The 19,962-nt window shown below is 34.2% G+C and overlaps 1 protein-coding gene across 5 annotated transcripts in view; it reads left to right on the top strand.

The window, feature by feature from the left end:
• The first annotated feature begins 15,718 nt into the window (after positions 1-15,718).
• The window catches only part of LOC124306338 (two pore potassium channel protein sup-9), an 817,624-nt gene continuing 813,380 nt past the window's right edge, over positions 15,719-19,962 (top strand). For all 5 annotated transcript variants that reach the window (XM_046766982.1, XM_046766938.1, XM_046766956.1 and 2 more), the window contains exon 1: positions 15,719-16,081. The gene's annotated coding sequence lies outside the window, so the exon portion shown is untranslated. The remainder of the gene's footprint in view (positions 16,082-19,962) is intronic.

Here is a 19,962-nt window from a genome sequence, read left to right as displayed (position 1 = left end):
TGGAGAGTACCACCTTCGAATGGTTTGGAACCGAGGAAACTTACGCAGAGGGCGCTTCGATCGATTACAACTTTTAGATCCAGGTCAGCAGCACCTTAAAATACACAATAGTAAGAAAAACAAATCCAGAGGAAATGCCCTAATTCAAGCAATGTCTTGAAACGATAAATATCCGCCAGTGGGTATGTCGCGATTCCACTCAAAAGGATATACCCTTGATGTAGACAAATATAATCGAAAATTTCAATACAACCTCCCGAATGAGCGTAGGAAAGTAGAAAACTACATTTTATATCGTATAACTATTAAATTATGGACCGTATCCATATGAGTAGATTTATACTTTACATATTGTTGCGCACTCAATATCCAAAGCCGTACACCTCGTATAACGGAGCACACTGATCGCTCATGATCTTCCCGTGCTTCCACCGTGAACACACCGTGATATACTGTACCTGCTTACCACGCACCTAATACTAAATGAAGTTCATATTACAAATAAATATGTCCATTTATTTCTTTAACAATATCGAAAATAAGAAATAACTCTATTTGATTTAATAACGTAATGCAAAATTGTGGACATTGCACAGTTTTATAGCACGTCATTTTCAGAAATTTTCTAGATCGAATAAAAATGTTCGAAATTTTCTTACATAAAAGTACATTTGAATATCTAAATTTTCATCGGAATACATTTTGTTTACAATGGATGTTTCTGAATAGGTACAGCGATTCGAAGAAAACCGAAAAAACAATTATTACATTTTCGGTGAACAATAAGATTAAAATGCTGAAATAATTAATTGAGTTCTGAACAACTTGAAAATAAAATTACGAACACTTTTCGAGATCTCGCAAAATTGGGGTGGTTCACTTGATATGAAATATCCCATATACATGTTCTCGCATAACAAACGTGTACAGGTATATACACGTTCGTTATACGTTTTCCACGCGGACATTTGTCCTATGTTTTACGTGTGTATGATGTTTTGTGTTTGTTAAGATATGTTTCAATGTGTTCGTTCGAATAACTACAGTCGAATTTAACATCACCATCATCAATAAGCGGAATGTTTTTATTAAATAATAAAATAATAATAATAATAATAATAATTCTTTTACAATCACAATTATATTTGCAATCGGTTGGAGGAAATAAGGAGCAAGTAGGGGTTTGGCAGTGGTAGTAGAAACACCCGCATTTGCACAAGGGACAAGGGAAACTGCCAAAAACCTTCTCCAGGTGGAGCAGGACCCAAGTCCAAGCATCGACCAGCAACCCAGCGCCTGAACGGCGTGACCCGTCTTGCATTTTTGCAAGTTTCCTTTCAGGCGCGAATTGACAGGCTAGGGATTTGGACCCGAGTCCTCCCGCTCCGCAGCCACGAGTGCTAGCACCTGAGCTACTACGGTCGATATTTGATATAGTATTTGATATAGTGCACGCAACTCATAACCACAAATATAATTTAAAAACGCGTGATCGGGGTAGATCGGCCCTGGCTCAATATTCATTGATTGAAGGGCGTAGGTTCGACTTTAAAGATGTAAAAATAATTGAGAATGACACCGACTGGTATAAGAGGCTTATCAAGGAAATGATAGTAATAATAATATTCCTTCATTCATCGCAATTATGTTTGCAATACATGTACTTATTAGAGTAGAGAAGAATAGGGGATTGGCAGTGGTAGGTAGAAATACCCGAATTCATACGAGGGACAAAGGCAATTGCCGAGAACCTTGTCCAGGTGTAATCAGACCCGAGTCCAAACCAGCGACCAACAACGCGGCGCCTGAACGACGTGACCCGTCTTACATTTTTGCAACTTGCCGTTCAGGACCTAATTGACAGGCAGGGGATTTGAACCCGCGTCCTCCCGCTCCGCAGTCACAAGTGCTAGCACCTGAGCCACTACGGTCAGAAATGGTATACCTAAAAACAATACAGTCCACAAAACAATGGACATACAAAATCTCCACCTCTATTCTCACATCATCTAAACGGTCAATAGAATTTGGCATAGACTGTAGTTCAAACAATTTCGCCAGTACACGAATAAATACCTGTAAACACGTACTTGACTTTTAAATATTGATATTAAATTGACTATTGAGACAATAGTTCCCATATTATATTTAGGTTGGAATTCACTTCCTCCTCGGACACCATGCAGTAAAAATCGTAAGCGTTAAGGAATGAGGATTTATCTAAGTGTAAATAAATTAATTTTCCATATTAGTTGAAACTGTGAGAAAAAAATATGAAACTTTGGCATTTATGTACACTAAGAAACAAGAAAACAGTTGAAGGTATTTATATATAATAGTGATAAAAAAGTTTCTCGCTGTGTAATATTTGTAACTTGACATTTGGTGAGCAAAGGAAATTAATGTAATAAATGGTTATTAATTTCATTGAAGAATCCTGATGATGGTAGGTGAGGCTTGCCGAAACGTCGTACGGAAAAAATTGCATGCTAAATGTGCATCTGTCTATGTTTACTCTTCACCAACGAATTCAAATCTTCACAAATAGGTATTAGTCTTGTCGATAAGCTCAAAATGGTCTAAAATAGAGATACTGCTCTTAAAATTATGTGCGATAGCTCATTGGACTCGGAATGACGCCTAGACAAATGTGCTAAAAAAGTTTGTCAGGACATAAAAAATTGCAAAAGTTATAAACAATTAAAGATGAAAAAAAGGCATTCCGGTTTTCGCCAATATCTCATAGACTATTCATATTTCTGAAATTTTGAAAAAGATTCTTAAGGAGGAGGAAATTTCCAATATAAAACTCCCAGCAGCCGGAACTCTATCTCCATTATTTATATTTTAATTTAACGCTGAAAATGGGTCTCCGCGCTTCGTTTTTAAGTCGCGCGCGCGGCGTCAAAAGCGAGTACGACGCGTTGCTTAATTTTTTGAAGGTATTGAATATTTTTTAAAAATTTGAAAAAATTATGGTGTATATTAAACACTTCAAAAAATTTATCCCTGTTGGAAATTTTACTTAAAGTTGATTTTTCAAAAAGTTAAACGATTGTTAAGTAACAAAATTTTCTCGAACTTCCGTCTTCATTGTAGATGAAAAAACATGTTTAAATAATTGTCGCAAAAATATTTCGCTTCGTGGAGCCTTTCTTATATACATACTCAACAATATCACGCCATAAAAGTTGAAGAAATATTCATACTTTGTTTATAATAATTTTTGTACTCGAACAGAAACTGAAAAATACAAGTAATACTGTTAAAAAACATTTTATTATTCTTAATCACGATATAATCGTTTTTTTTATTAATACAAGATATTAATTGATTTTCAAAAAAAATTTTTTCCGCCATTTGTTCATAAATTTTTTACAAACAAATTGATTATTTGAATATTTTTTCAAAATTTTTTTTCACAACTTTATTATATTATAAATATTATGATTTTTGAAAAAAAATTTTTTTTCTTAGCAACAATTTTTACTTGTTCATAATCGTTTTTTTTATATTTCTATTGTTTAAGTAATCAGTAAAGAAATTATTTTTCGTCTAATAATAATAATTGACAGTCCTCTATGAAGTAACAGAAAAAAAAATTTTTTTATCAACAATTCCATTGTTTATTAACTTGTCAATTTGTTATAAACAAATTTTTAACTTTGTTATATTTTTTTCTCAAACTTCTAAAAATTACAAAAACAACTATATATAACAAAGTATGGAAAAAAATTTTGTTCAATTTTTTATTGTAATTTTAAAAAACACGTGCTACAAAAGTTGCAGCGGCTGCTTCACATGTCTACTAAAAAACTGATATAACTTTTAAACTATTACAGATATGAAAATGAACATTCCAGTCGATTTTATAAAGAATCAAACGATCTTTCAAATGAGTTATTAAAAAATTTACAGTGATTGTCAATCTGTCGTTAGACGCATTTGTTTATCAAAACTGATGTTTTTTGCGATGTTTTTGGATTTTTTATGACTTTTAATTTTTTAAATAATGAAGAAACGGTTATAGACCTTCAAGACAATTCTGTTAGGTGATAAAATATATTAGCGTTGCAGTTGTTTATTTATAAATAATGTCATTTTTCAATGAATTTATGCCGTTTTTCTCTAAATTTTATTTTTTATTTCATAAAAAATTATCGTCGATTACAATCTATTCTTTGAAAACATGCGAAAATTTTTACAAATAATTTGAGGAGAAAATTGTACTGTTGAATAAACCTGTGATTTTGATTAAAAGACAGCAAAGAAAGCAGGTAACAGAAGTGATCAGGATCAAGGGTCGGTCAAAAGACTTGGCCACTGAAAGAAGCAGCTGCTTATTGTAAAGTACAGAACTCAAAATAAATGATGAATATTATAGGCAAAATAATAACTGTGAAGAGAGAGAACCATAAAATCTAGAGAAAACCGGCATAAATTCATTGAAAAATGACATTATTTATAAATAAACAACTGCAACGTTAATATATTTTATCACTTAACAGAATTGCCTTGAAGGTCTATAACCGTATCTGCATTATTTAAAAAATTAAAAGTCATAAAAAATCCAAAAACATCGCAAAAAACATCAGTTTTGATAAACAAATGCGTCTAACGACAGATTGACAATCACTGTAAATTTTTTAATAACTCATTTGAAAGATCGTTTGATTCTTTATAAAATCGACTGGAATGTTCATTTTCATATCTGTAATAGTTTAAAAGTTATATCAGTTTTTTAGTAGACATGTGAAGCAGCCGCTGCAACTTTTGTAGCACGTGTTTTTTAAAATTACAATAAAAAATTGAACAAAATTTTTTTCCATACTTTGTTATATATGGTTGTTTTTGTAACTTTTAGAAGTTTGAGAAAAAAATATAACAAAGTTAAAAATTTGTTTATAACAAATTGACAAGTTAATAAACAATGGAATTGTTGATGAAAAAAATTTTTTTTCTGTTACTTTATAGAGAACTGTCAATTATTATTATTAGACGAAAAATAATTTCTTTACTGATTACTTAAACAATAGAAATATAAAAAAAACGATTATGAACAAGTAAAAATTGTTGCTAAGAAAAAAAAATTTTTTTCAAAAATCATAATATTTATAATATAATAAAGTTGTGAAAAAAAATTTTGAAAAAATATTCAAATAATCAATTTGTTTGTAAAAAATTTATGAACATATGGCGGAAAAAATTTTTTTTGAAAATCAATTAATATCTTGTATTAATAAAAAAAACGATTATATCGTGATTAAGAATAATAAAATGTTTTTGAACAGTATTACTTGTATTTTTCAGTTTCTGTTCGAGTACAAAAATTATTATAAACAAAGTATGAATATTTCTTCAACTTTTATGGCGTGATATTGTTGAGTATGTATATAAGAAAGGCTCCACGAAGCGAAATATTTTTGCGACAATTATTTAAACATGTTTTTTCATCTACAATGAAGACGGAAGTTCGAGAAAATTTTGTTACTTAACAATCGTTTAACTTTTTGAAAAATCAACTTTAAGTAAAATTTCCAACAGGGATAAATTTTTTGAAGTGTTTAATATACACCATAATTTTTTCAAATTTTTAAAAAATATTCAATACCTTCAAAAAATTAATCAACGCGTCGTACTCGCTTTTGACGCCGCGCGCGCGACTTAAAAACGAAGCGCGGAGACCCATTTTCAGCGTTAAATTAAAATATAAATAATGGAGATAGAGTTCCGGCTGCTGGTAGTTTTATATTGGAAATTTCCTCCTCCTTAAGAATCTTTTTTCAAAATTTCAGAAATATGAATAGTCTATGAGATATTGGCGAAAACCGGAATGCCTTTTTTTCATCTTTAATTGTTTATAACTTTTGCAATTTTTTATGTCCTGATAAACTTTTTTAGCACATTTGTCTAGGCGTCATTCGGAATCCAATGAGTTATCGCAAATAATTTTAAGAGTAGTATCTCTATTTTAGACCATTTTGAGCTTATCGACTAGACTAGTATAGAATAGAGCGCAGGAATATCACTCGTACAGCCACTATGATCTTCGGCAGAACTATAAAACAAAACAATCAATCGGCATACAAAATATACAAATCCTGCATTTTATTTTTGAGTCGTATGCAAACAATTTGTATTGAAAATGAATTCTTACAAAACAAACCCCGAAATTCCTACACCCACCAAGTACATTACTAGTTTTTAAAACTATTGATGCCAAGTTTTTCACTAACTAGGTATACCACGAAATGTGGGGATTTTGGCACTTCAATAATCTTTGATTTTCAGTAACTCAATTCATGGAAGTAAACCGATTGCTCGCGCCCCGTATTCCAATATCAGAGCAGTGATTACATCTGGATCGACTTTTGTCGGCCACCCACGCGGCAAACTCATTTTAGAAACTGTGATGCATTCACGACAAAAGATATCCGCAAACTGAAGCTCATGCCGAGGAGAGACAGGGGGGCAAAGGAGGGGGCGTAAAAGAATCAGCCGAGTGAACCGATATGAAAAGACGGTGAAATAATTAACTTAATATCGAAGATACCGCGCGCGTAACATTGTGACGCCGCGCCGTTAGAATTGCGCGGCACCGTCTTATGGTTAGAAAGTAAATTCTTTATCTCAAATGAAATCACAAGCATGAACCAAAGAGCATGTACGCAAGGTAAATCAGATGTTTAATAATTCGAAGGTAATAATTTTTGTATGAATTAGTAACACATCGTTTGAGAAACACAAACAAATATGGCTTTGATTATGTTCATTCCGCAGTGTGGTCTCATAATCAGCCAGTTTTGTAGCATAAAAAAGGAGTTGACTTTGGAATTCTTACTGAAACTGTGTTTAATGTCGCTCATAACTTAAGCGGGTGCCCCAGTCGATTTCGACGTTGACATATATTTCTTCAAATATCGAATTCCACGCATCTCAAACGCAAAAACAGGGCTTAACAGCCCTATTTTATGCGCAATTTTGAATAAAAAAATTCCGATACATTTTCATTTGACGCTGAAATAAAAATATGATACGGATTCTACGGAATTGAATAGTAAATTCGTAGATTTGATGCCATTTATTTATTTTTACGTCAAATGAAAATGTTTTAGAGTATTTTTGTTCAAATTGCATATAGAATAAGGCTGTTAAACCCTTTTTCGCATTTAAAATACGTAAACTTCGATATTCGATATAAAGAAAATTCTCGTCAAACTATTCCATTTATATTTCGATGTATTACGTTTTTTAGACGTACAGCTATTTGTAAACGTAGGTTTATACATTTGGGATCGCAAATGTCGTTAGATTGAGAAAAATTTTTAAAACCAACTTCAAAAAATCTTATTCAGGTCACTCACAAAAATAGAGGCATGCATTTCGAAGTACGAAGCTGTTGTTTTGATGAACAACAATGAAACGACCCATTATCCATTGTATTCACATAACAGTGTGTGATCACAGTATATTGTTATTCTGGTGCATTAGGAAATTATTTATTACAAATTTCGTTTCCATTCAAACCTACAATCGGCGGGTTATCATTTTTTCTCCTTTGAGTTAGCAATGTCACTCTTCCCGAAGATTCTGGTGAGTGTATTGTACGCATGGGTAGCACGATGGCTTTACACAAGTTGAAGTTTTTAAGTCTGCAATTGTATTTGAGAAATGTGTATTTTATTACTAGGTTGAAAAATATTGGGTAAAGTTATAATGGCAGTGCAGCAGTGGTCTGTTTTTTAGGATTTCTGATTTCAACTCACGCTCTTTGCGTACCTTCTCAGCCTCTGAGAAAGAGTTGAGAGAGGTTTCTGACTAATTGGGCCTGTCTCGCCCAATGTATACAATATTTTCGGGAACTGGAGCCTTTTAGTGTGAAACAAATCATGTGAGCGACTCTTGGAGAACCTTAGTTCGTAAATTAACAAATTTATGTGGTCTCGCGTTTCCTGAGTCCTGCATCAACACATTTTGTTTTACCACGAGACTCCAGTTCTCATTTCAGACGCCTGTGGAGCTGAAGAGTGAGACTGGTGTGGTTGGAGGTAACAGCACTTTTTAATAACGTCTGTTAGATTTTTCGAGGGAAGGGTCTAGCAACAAAATCTCACGTCACCTAGTTAGATCTAATCTTTGGAGCAGCTAGATCGGATAACAGGAATTGCACGCGACAACTCGAAAAAACCACACCACTTTACCACCGATTTCTTGGCTTTGAGGGTTTGGGTCGGACATTTTCGAGAGAGGATAGTTTTTAATCCCTCAAAGTTATTGTTTATATATGTTTTTTTTTTTTAATACTTATCAACCCTTCACACGTGCACACCTTCGTAACGAATATTGAAATGCGATTGGCCCCAATATATTGTCGGCTCAATATCATAAGAACTACGCATACTTACTTGTTATTTGTTCAGCAGCAAATTCCCCGAATCGTATATGCCAAGCAACAAATGCGGGGAGATATAATATTGTGGCCTAACTCGCGCAGCAACAAACTCCCCGACTCGTATTTGTTGAGCTGCGAATGCGCGGACGGAGATTCTGGCCGAATTTTCAGAGAAACAAACTTGAGCAACAAATACAGGAGAGAGATTTATCGCCGAACTGTTACTATTTTTTACGCTGTAGGTTTACAAGCATAAGAGAGACTGTGCCTTTAGGGTATAGGGGTAGGTTGTGGAGGGTCGGAGTACGGCTAAATAGTATTACCGCAGATATCTTTCGAGAAAGTACATCAGCGAGCAGGAATCACGAGCGAAAACTTGAAGAAATCACACTATTTCACTATTTTTCCTGTGTTTGGGGGGTATGGGGGTTCGTTTTTGAGTAGAGGATGATATTTATGCTTAGAAATTATTGTGGCTTTACAGCTACAATATGGGCAACGAAATATGGTATTTATTACTAATTTTCAATTTGCTTCCCAGGCGTGGTTTTGCTAGCTTTATCTCAAGCTGGCATTGCCGTCGATTCCAGTGCAACGGTTGGATCAACGAAATCGGGAATGTGCGGAATCTTGCCGCAACGATATTTTTGTTTGCGAGGCAGGGGGCCAACGTACACAAAATGTGACAAGAGCTGTGAATCTCTCGTCCGTAAAGTAGTAGATAGAGGTTATGCTATCATTTATTTTTATTTAGCGTGAATTGTCTAAGAAGAAGAGTATAGTTGAGCAATACCGTGGTCGATATCAGAAGATACTTAATCTACGCAATAAAGGATTTAATGGAAAAACAAATATCAAATGCTATAGAAATGGGGTTAGTTATTTCTTGAAAGAATAAATCTGAAGTTCAATGTGGAACGTCATTAACAAGTGGGCTGCACAAACTAAGGCAGGTAAGTAAAAACAATCTTTATTGTCAAAAGGTTCTTGATTTACATTAAATTAAAAAGGAATGGATTGTTGAAAACCAGTAGAAGGTAGGTTGCGAGTAGATTCGTTGTAGTGCAGTGCTCCTGAAGTCAGTATTCAGTGACGATGAACATGAAATGAATAAATACACTCATCGGCAGTACCAAGAATGAAAAAAATTTTTTATTTCAAACACGAAGCTTAGGTAGCAGTTCACAACAGACGTATCGGACGCTACTCGCGGACTTCGTTAAATAGTTGACAGGTAGGAAATATTTTCAGGTAGAAAACAATCCGCCGTCAAAGCAAGACTAAAGTTGTCAGGCATCGAAGCATGTGAGTAAATTTCTAATTTTGTGATCTTTGCGTATTACAATATTTTCACGTGTATTCAACGATAAAATTCATTTCATTTTCAGCAAGGATCCTGGCTTCTCGATTGGTGTCACCATCGAACCTGGTTATTCCGTCAGACAACAGGTGCCCGAGTCAATTTCTTCATGCTATCGCTACCTGCGTAACATCAGTTGAGGCAAAATTGGAGAGCGCGATACACTACACATTAGGGTGTTTGATCGTTGTATTTTTATCCAGACAATAGCAATAAGTTTGTTATTTAACCGATGCAGCTAATTCATTCTACCGAGGAATCACTGTGTATACTACTGCAATTCAAACAGTATTATTGGCTAGCATTTCTTTTTCCAATTTTATATCATTTAATTTTGATACTTTATTTTGAAGCTTGCTCTTATTCACTTTGGCATTTAATTCAAGGAATGGTGTTTTAAGTCTCGTAATAAATTGTAGGGATAAATTTTGCTAGGCAAACTCAACCAATCTAAATGTAGAAACGTTAAATAACTTTGGTTGGAAATGTCTTTACAGTTGATTTTCGTCGACGGTGTTATCTGAGTAGTTAGTCGCAGTCATCATACGCACTGGAGTCTCATTTAACCCCAGCAAAGTCTAAAGAATGCATTAGCTTACTAGTACACGTTGCCTTGCAAATAATCACTTGGTCTACAATGAGATTTAATTGCTTGCTAACTTTTTTATTATGAGTCTGGATCAGGAAGTTGTTCAGCAACTTACCGAAAGCTTAAAACCAGATTCAATTCCACGCTCGTAAATGGGTCCCACGCTAAGACTACAAGTTTGCGAACCTATTTATTACAATTATTTCTGCACTTTACGTTAGCACTGTCTGAAACAGAAAAAATCTCATCTGGATGTTGGAAATTGAACCTGGAATACAGAAGTTATCCAGTGGCACGCGGTGAAAATCAAGAATTTTATAATGGTTCCTGCGACATAGGGATTCTTTTTGAAAATCCATGCTACAAGGTGATATTCGGAGTACTATGAAGTAGATATTGTATCGGATTGGATTAAGTTTATTGTTCCTAAATAACAGCAACTAGGAGATTATTTGAGAATATATTTAATGACTTTGTTAAGAATTAGATATTCATTTGTTTTAAAGGAACAAGGGACACAATTTTGAATTCGATTAATCAATATCCAATTAGCCATTCCTAAGACGTGTATCATTTAAGGGTTAACAAATCAAATATTACTGAATATCATTCTAGTAGTGGGTCCCCTCCACTTATTGAATTGGACATTGTCGGTAATTTGTCAAATGAATTCTGATAATTATTGGAAAATTTTCAATAGTAGTAACAATAATTTATTGATCGGAACGAATACATTGATTATAAAATATTAGTAAATTTTATTAAACTGAATTCGAAAAAAAAGAAATTCACGGTTTTATTGCAGATAGTAAGATATTCCAATTTCTCGGAAATCGGTTTCATGTCTTTCATTTTCAAAAGTCATAAAATTTGATGTCACCTCTTGAAACTACAAGCGAGCGAGAAAGTTGCTTAGAAGATACGTTTCAAGCGATTTAAAATTGAAAGAAACCCTAAAACCTATAACTTCTTTCGCCAACCAACAAAAATGGCGATGATCTCTATAAGTGTAATGAATTGTATAGGAGGAGCAGATATCAGTAAACAGCAGAGATGACATTATTTTGGCTATACTTCTTGTTAATAGAAAAAATTTCATTGTTATTGCCAATGTATGAAATTATAAAAATGATTGAATTAACTGTTCCTACCTAACTGCTCTGTTTCTTCCAAGCACCCAAAATTTAAACAGATTTCTTATTTCAATCGAATAAAACGAATTTTCTAAGAGCATAAGCATTAAATTCCGACCGTTCTTTGAAGAATCAACTTTCCGACCCAATAACAAATGCTTCTCAAACCTTTCCAAGTCGCTACCTTATTCGCTTATTTGGGATTCTAACCTCAGAAATTCGTATCAACTATATCTGTGCTAGAAACAGAGTTTGACAGCTGAAACTCGGGATGGCCAGCCTGCACGGACAGCCGATAAAACTCGCGTATGCGTAGTTGGTTTTCAAGTTACAAGAGATTGTCCCGATACATACACATATATATATATATATATACATATATATATATATATATATAGATATATATATACACACACACATATGTATATATATCTTAGAATAAAATATATCCTGAGGATATATATATATATTAGGGTGGGCCAAAAAAAATGAGTATTTTTTTTTTTACTTTATACTCTGGAAATCGGTTGCTAGATACCTCTAAAGAATTCTCACCAAATATGAGCTCTTAATTTTGATAACAAGGTCCTCCGCTTTACAATTTTGCATTTTTTCCTGAGTTATAGAAACAAAAATTCGTATCTCTTTGACAACTGTTCGTTAAAAAATATCTCTCCTCATATTCTTGTAGGAAATCGAACGCTCTACAAAAAAGGTATCTTACAATTTTTTCGTAAACCTTACCGTTTAAAAGATATCAAAGATTGAAGTTTGATTATTTTAAGAGAAATTTCTGTTTTGCTTATGAATTTTTTAACTCGCTTACAAAAAATTTTGATGAATTGCGCAACTTATAGTTTTGTAGGAAATTAACTGCTCTACAAAAATGGTGTCTTATGATTTGTCGATTAAGTTAAGCGTTTAAAAGATATTCATCGTCAAACTTCAATGCATACTAATTTTAACAGTTTTTGATGAATAATTCGAAAAATTTCAATTTAATTTATAAGCTTCATGAAAATTTATTCCAATGTGAGTTCCTAAGAAAAGAGAAAAATAGTATAAAAATATATATTAAAAATTAAAAATTAAAAAATGTATAATATATAGAACTAAAAAAATAAAAGAAAAATAGTATAGAAATATATATAAAAAATTGAAAATTAAAAAATATATAATATATAGAACTAAAAAAATTGAAGAAAAATAGTTTAAAACATTTCTCTTTTCTTAGGAACTCACATTGGAATAAATTTTCATGAAACTTATAAATTAAATTGAAATTTTTCGAATTATTCATCAAAAACTGTTAAAATTAGTATGCATTGAAGTTTGACGATGAATATCTTTTAAACGCTTAACTTAATCGACAAATCATAAGACACCATTTTTGTAGAGCAGTTAATTTCCTACAAAACGATGAGTTGTGCAATTCATCAAAATTTTTTCTAAGCGAGTTAAAAAATTCATAAGCAAAACAGAAATTTCTCTTAAAATAATCAAACTTTAAGCTTTGATATCTTTTAAACGGTAAGGTTTACGAAAAAATTGTAAGAGACCTTTTTCGTAGAGCGTTCGATTTCCTACAAGAATAAGAGGAGAGATATTTTTTAACGAACAGTTGTCAAAGTGATGTGAATTTTTGTTTCTAATACTCAGGAAAAAATGCAAAATTGTAAAGCGGAGGACCTTGTTATCAAAATTAAGAGCTCATATTTGGTGAGAATTCTTTAGAGGTATCTAGCAACCGATTTTCAGAGTATAAAGTAAAAAAAAAAATACTCATTTTTTTTGGCCCACCCTAATATATATATATATATATATATATGCACATACATTCATAGATACATATGTACATACATATACACTAGGGTGGTCCTTATTTAGGGGTCGGACGCATTTTTAATCAGACGCCCCCCAAATCGGCTCCAAATAATTGAAAAAAAATATCCACTTTTTTCAGATTTTTATCCAGCCTCTAACCCCTCCCCCCCTGGGAGGGTGAATTTCCCCATTTGAAATACACGTGTTTCGGCCATATCCTCAGGATATATTTTATTCTAAGAGTAATCATTTCTTAAAAAATCTGTAACTGCGAGATTTTAGTGTTCATTGGTCCTACTATGTGAAAAAAAATTCACAATATCATACGGATCAATTTAGACAAATTGCTCACTCTTTAACCCTATGAAGCATAGTGGTAACCCACGTTACTACCTCGATTTTCTAGAATTTTTCTAATTTTTTTATTTCTTAACGTATTCAGATCCGGTTTTTTCCATTTTTTAGTTACTTTAGTCATAAAAGAACATAAAAATACAATCTAATCGGCATAATTGTTTATAATATAAGTTTTATAAATAAACAAACTAAAAAAAATCACGCTCTTTTCGGAAAAATTAATTCTTGAAGAATCTATCCAAGGGAATAACTTGAAATTTGGTGAGAGTGGGTTTTTGGGGTCACTGATTACGAATCCGCTATCAAATCTGCAAAACGCAAAAATTCACGATGGTGGACACTGAAATTTAAATATTGAATTTGAAAAATCTGACATCGGATTCGTAATCAGTGACCCCAAAAATCCACTCACACCAAATTTCAAGTTATTGCCTTGGATAGATTCTTCAAGAATTAATTTTTCCGAAAAAAACGTGATTTTTTTTTTAGTTTGCTTATTTATAAAACTTATATTACAAACAATTATGCCGATTAGATTGTATTTTTATGTTCTTTTATGACTAAAGTAACTAAAAAATGCAAAAAACCGGGTCTGAATACGTTAAGAAGTAAAAAAATTAGAAAAATTCAAGAAAATCGAGGTAGTAACGTGGGTTACCACTATGCTTCATAGGGCTAAAGAGTGTGCAATTTGTCTAAATTGATCCGTATGATATTGTGAATTTTTTTTCACATAGTAGGACCAATGAACACTAAAATCTCGCAGTTACAGATTTTTTGAGAAATTATTACTCTTAGAATAAAATATATCCTGAGGATATGGCCGAAACACGTGTATTTCAAATGGGGAAATTCGCCCCCCCGGGGGGGGGGGGGGGGGGGGGGGTTAGAGGCTAGATAAAAATGTGAAAAAAAGAGGATATTTTTTTTAAATTATTTGGAGCCGGTTTGGGGGGCGTCTGATGAAGAATGCGTTCGACCCCTAAATAAGGACCACCCTAATATACATACATAGACGTCTATCCGAAAATGGTCAATAACTTCGTCTTTTTTTCTCTAAAAACAGAGAAACGGGAAGTTTAAAATATTGCCACTATGCAATCGACCAAGGAAGAAAAAAGTGATATGTAACATTGCTCTCAGTATGATAAATTAGAACCTACGACTTGCTAGAGTACATTTTTGCATATGTAAAGTCTTTTCTTGAAAGTCTTTTCGAGAATACTTGAAGTCATTTAATGTCATCCAGGTTCATTTGAAGTCATCAGTTAGCTAAAGTTATTTTAATTTATGAAGTCACTCAACATCTCACAGTCGGACTATAATGATAAAGTTTAAAGACAGAATGTTTAATTTTTCGCCGTTTCACTTTTTACGTCCTTGCTTACAATTACTGTGAGAACATTATCCGACGGTTCATTAGACAGTTTTTACCTTTTGTTTCTCGGTAGCTGCAGGCCACAAAAATAAAAATAAAAATAGGTCGAAATAATCCGTCATGAGACAATAATTGTGCTTTCCGGGTTAATTTGCGATAAAAGTGAGGCTGCTTTGCCCCTGCAGATGTGTTTAAGTCTCTACAAATTCTGTCCCACGCATGCGACACGCTTTGCCTAAGAAAAGTCCGGGTATATGCAGGTACATATGCTGTTCCTTCAAAGTATTGAAAATTCTGGAATCGGAGAACGGTGGGGAGTTTGTTTTTTCGTAATCTGGGCACTACGCTGTTGAACTCTTTTTGTCGCTGCCGAAAGCACGAGAGAGAAGGTGAGCGAGGAAAAGAGGAAGCAGGAAAGAGAGAGAGAGATAGAGGGAGAAGCCTTGCGCTGTGTCGTTCGGCTGGCTGGCAGCAGCAGCAGCAGCCGCAGCAGCTTCTCCATCGTGTGAGACCCGCCCGGGAAATTCTCTCTCATCTCTTCTCTCTCTTTCAGATGGGGTAGAAGCTTGGTAAGGGGGTGACGATAGGGGTGGGAGAGGAGCGTAGGGCGCCTCTCTTACTGGTTGTGGCTAAAATCCGAACTAGAGGCTGCGCCGTTCTCTCCGTGGTCCAGTAGATGCCCAGTGGCTGTCACGGGCGTAGCTCCTGATTGCGTCACGATCGGGAGACCGCGAGACACGCTGAAAGTAAGAGAGATAGAGAGAGAGAGGGAGAGAGAGGAGTGATGGAGTGATAGATAGCTAGATATATATGTATAGATAGAAATAGAGAAAGAGAGAGAGAGAGAGAGCGGAGAGTGCAATAGACGAGGAATTATCACGGGAGCGAGAGGGACAACCGGGGGTGGAGTTTGGGCGGTGGGAGGCGAACAGTGGATGGTGTTGTGTGGATGGTGCAGTGCAGTGCAATGAGGATGCAGCGGAACTCGGTGGTGGTTTCTGTTTGCGTATGCTCACCACGCCAGGGGGGCACGGTATAGGGCTACAAGGTAAGTTCGATTCCTTATCCGGTGTATAATGGAAGTGGGCATAACCACCTAACCGTGTTATTTACGTCAATACGGGCAGAATCATAAGAGGCGCGAGCACCGGTAGGCGAGATCTCATCGACTCGGGTTGACGGTGAAAATTTGCCACCAGGGTGAAAGGACGAGCAGCGCAATATTGGCATCCCTTGCCAGATAGGAGCTGGAGCTTTCCATTTCATAGTTTGCTCGTTATTCCGCGCCTTGCTTCTTTCCTGCATTTTGTTTCCTTCTTTCGTACCATTAGTTTGATTTTCATTGTTAGATTCTACAGTGAATATCTTGAACGAAGCCTCCTACAGTCGATCGATTTTTCACAACTAGTTTGTTATTAACCGTTAGCAAGCGAACGTTATTTCGTTTTCCTGCAACCTGTACGCTCTATATTTGACATGACATGGAACGGTATAATTAACGTGGCATCTTTATTACAAGTATTTCAAAAGAACGCAGCGTACGCTCATTTTGGAAGCGAACTACGCGGTAAACGAAATAGTGAAAAAGCTTTATTTTACATACAGTAGATATTAGAGACGTCGTCAGATTACAGTACGTTGCATCAGTTAAAAAAATATTCTTTTCTGTCGCGGTCTTGTACGTAAATTTGAAGATACATGCTTCACCGGCTGCTGTATACGTATATTTTGGGCATAGAAATCAAGAAATTCATTTTGAGCTTTTTATAGGCTTTATACGTTGATACTAAATTTATAATTTAACGCGCGAAAATTTTTGCGATTGCTACACAAGTGAGGAAATGCTTTTGTAAGATAAGTCAGCATGATATTTTATGATGTGTATTTGAAGAGGTACTTTTTTTTGTTCTTACAACATTTTATAGAGAATTGTACCTTCGTTTTTACTACTATAGGGCCATCAACAGTTACAAGACATTTACAGGCGTGTTTCGAGAAACTCGACAATTCATAGGCACCAATATAAATGCCCTTCAGAGACTTTCAGAAACGCGGATTTTTCGAAATATTTACATTTTACAGTCCGAATAAGAAACTCAGGAATAAGCTATATCCCAGCTAATTTTAAAACTTGAGTTGCATGGAGGTATCATAATTATACAGGGAATCTCTGGTGAAAATGCAACTTCCGAGCTACGCGCACACCGCCAGTGTTACACACATCGTTTTACTGAGTCTCATGTGTTCGAAATATTGTGCTTTTCCATTCGGTCTTACTGATAAAAAAATTACATTCATCTCAATTGTTTGTGTAACAGTACAGTTTGCAGCATTCATTTGGATTTTACACAGCCAAGGGAAGAAGCGTCTGAGTTGAAAAGTGTATAAACTCAAATTCAGAATCATATATCTTTTTAGTAATGTATACTCAGTTTCTTAACTTCTAACCAGTCTGAGTGTTTTCCATTTGATAAGTCGTCACATCTAACAAGCTAAATTTTGTAGGTACGTGTAAACTGTCTGTTTGATGGTTAAATTCAAATATCTACAGGTCTGGGTGGTAAAAGAAATGAAGTCTTTTGCGAAATCTGGAACATAGTATTATTTAAATATTTGAAGTAGGGTGGTTTTTCTTGTTAATCGCTATTAGGTACAGGTAGATAAAAACATTTTAAATAATTTTTTGCCGCTTTAACCCTTCGTGCTTGCACTTATTGTTCGTCCCATAAGAAATACATGGTTTCTGGGGTCAAATATGACCCAGTGTGTGACCGCAAAGGGTTTAAAAATTATTTGAAATTATGGTATACATATTTTGTTTGTATATTTTATACACTATTTCATTTTTAAGATCTTCTCATAACGAGAAAATAAAATAATCGTGTAAATGTACTTTAAATTGAAAAAATCAAGTCTTCAATGTTTCAATATATTTTGCCTTTTTACCTATTAAAATTGCTGTTGTTATTGTGGTGTTGTGTACGATATTGCAACAAAGAATATAGTGAAAAGTGGGAATATTGCATTGAATTTTGTCACAATCTTTCGACGGAGATCCCATCCGAGAATCGATTTTCCATCTGGGCTGGTTCTCTCTGGTGGGGCTGCGACATCAATACGTCAAAGTGGTGCAATCAGATCCCTATATTTCCGTGTTGATTTACAATTCCGTCGATTCAGCTCAAGTGACGTAATATAAGCTCTTAATCCCACTTTGTTGTAAAGGTATTTTTAATACAGGGTTCTGGTTGATTTAAGACGGTCCGAATTAAAGTTTAGAAAATCTGAAAACTGTTACACAGTTGAAAATAAATATTCTATGGATCCCGTGCGGATAAGGGAACAAAACTTGATAGATGCTTCAGCTGTGTTATGCTCTAGAAAATTCGGGAAACAGAGTAATTTCATTACCATTTTTTAGGTTTTCAGACATATCACAAAATATTTTGACAGTATCGGGGTTTAAACAAAATCTGAGATATCCGTACTTTTTATATACTAAAATGCAACAAATGGCTGATTTTTCCGAAATCATTATTTTGTCTATAAGAAATTTTTCGATTTTCTTCTGGAATATATTAACGAAGAATATTGTCAATGATGGCAAAGAATAAGTTAGAAAAAAATTCCGTTATGAACCACATATCATACCTTTGTGTACCTACCCCGAAAAGGTATTCCTCTCACTTGTCGTAATCAAACCAACCTATACGGTAAATATTTAAAAATATCTTCTGAATCACGGAAAAAATTAAATCGCCCAGATATTTCACAATACAAAATTTAATCTTGTCTTTGGATTTGTTTGCCTTCTCTCTGATGGCATGAAAATAAGTCAATATTGGTGCGGGAGGTAAAGTTGGTTAATCATGCCTGCTAGAGCAATACATATAGATCTGTTTGACCAAACAAAGTGATCGTTGATGCATATCGTTAGTTCCGTCTTGTTTTTGTAGAAATTGTGTGTCGTAAGTGCGTCGAATAAGTGAGCGAGTAATTCTTGTAGCAAGTCTATATTTTCGATTAGAATAAATGCCTGTGTAATCTTTTAAAATGAAACTATTCGACATTAATTCTCGTGTATTTTTCAAGGTGGAAAATGTCTCGCATGTTGTATTCTCAAAAAAAAGTCGCTAAAATCGTTATTCTTCTGTGTCTCTCTAAACGTATTTCATGCGAAAGGAAAAATGCCAAGCCCTTCGTATTTAGAAACCTGATGGTGAGTTGATATTCTACAGTGTTCACTTGAAAAGATATACAACGATTAATATAAATAGAAAATAATATTTTTCCTAACATGAAGTTGGCACTTGCCCAAGGAATAAATTCGTTTGTGCAATGGAAACTTGCGAACGAATATAATTTCAAATCCGCGTTTCTGTTTTTAATACTTAAATCATATATCGCTCGTTACACGGCAAACCGTACACTAAATTTTAATCAATGACTTCGATTTTTTTTAATTTCCCAGACGCATTCTACTCATGAAATAATGGAACACGTGTTTCGCGAAAAAGATTTGCGATTTCTTTTGAAGAAGATATGCATGGTTGAAAATTGCAGGAAATCACAAAGAACGTCGCGCATGCGAACATTCAAACTACTGTATCTTCGAATGCATTGCTCGTGAAAAAAAATGTACGAGATTGATTTTGAAGATCTTGAGCCATTCTAGGAAGTGATATATTTTAAATTTGCGTTTGACATTGTTAAATATTAATTTTTTTGTTCATAATTTCGCTTGCCATTTTCATCACCAACTCGTCAACATAAAATTTTGAAAAGAATATCATCGTGTTTCCACTTCAATTCTGAAGAAAGTCAAAATTTGAAAATGGAGTTCGAACGGGGTCTATTTTTTTTTAATACTCCAAAAGAGTGCGACCGCGTGACGCGGCGGCTTAACTCTCAGTTGCAGGTCTGTCGTGT

This window comes from Neodiprion virginianus, chromosome 1, assembly GCF_021901495.1.
Source record: "Neodiprion virginianus isolate iyNeoVirg1 chromosome 1, iyNeoVirg1.1, whole genome shotgun sequence".
In the NCBI taxonomy this organism is placed as follows: Eukaryota; Metazoa; Arthropoda; class Insecta; order Hymenoptera; family Diprionidae; genus Neodiprion; species Neodiprion virginianus.
The sequence above is the reverse complement of the archived record's forward strand: the minus strand, read 5'-3'. Positions and strand labels throughout refer to the sequence as shown.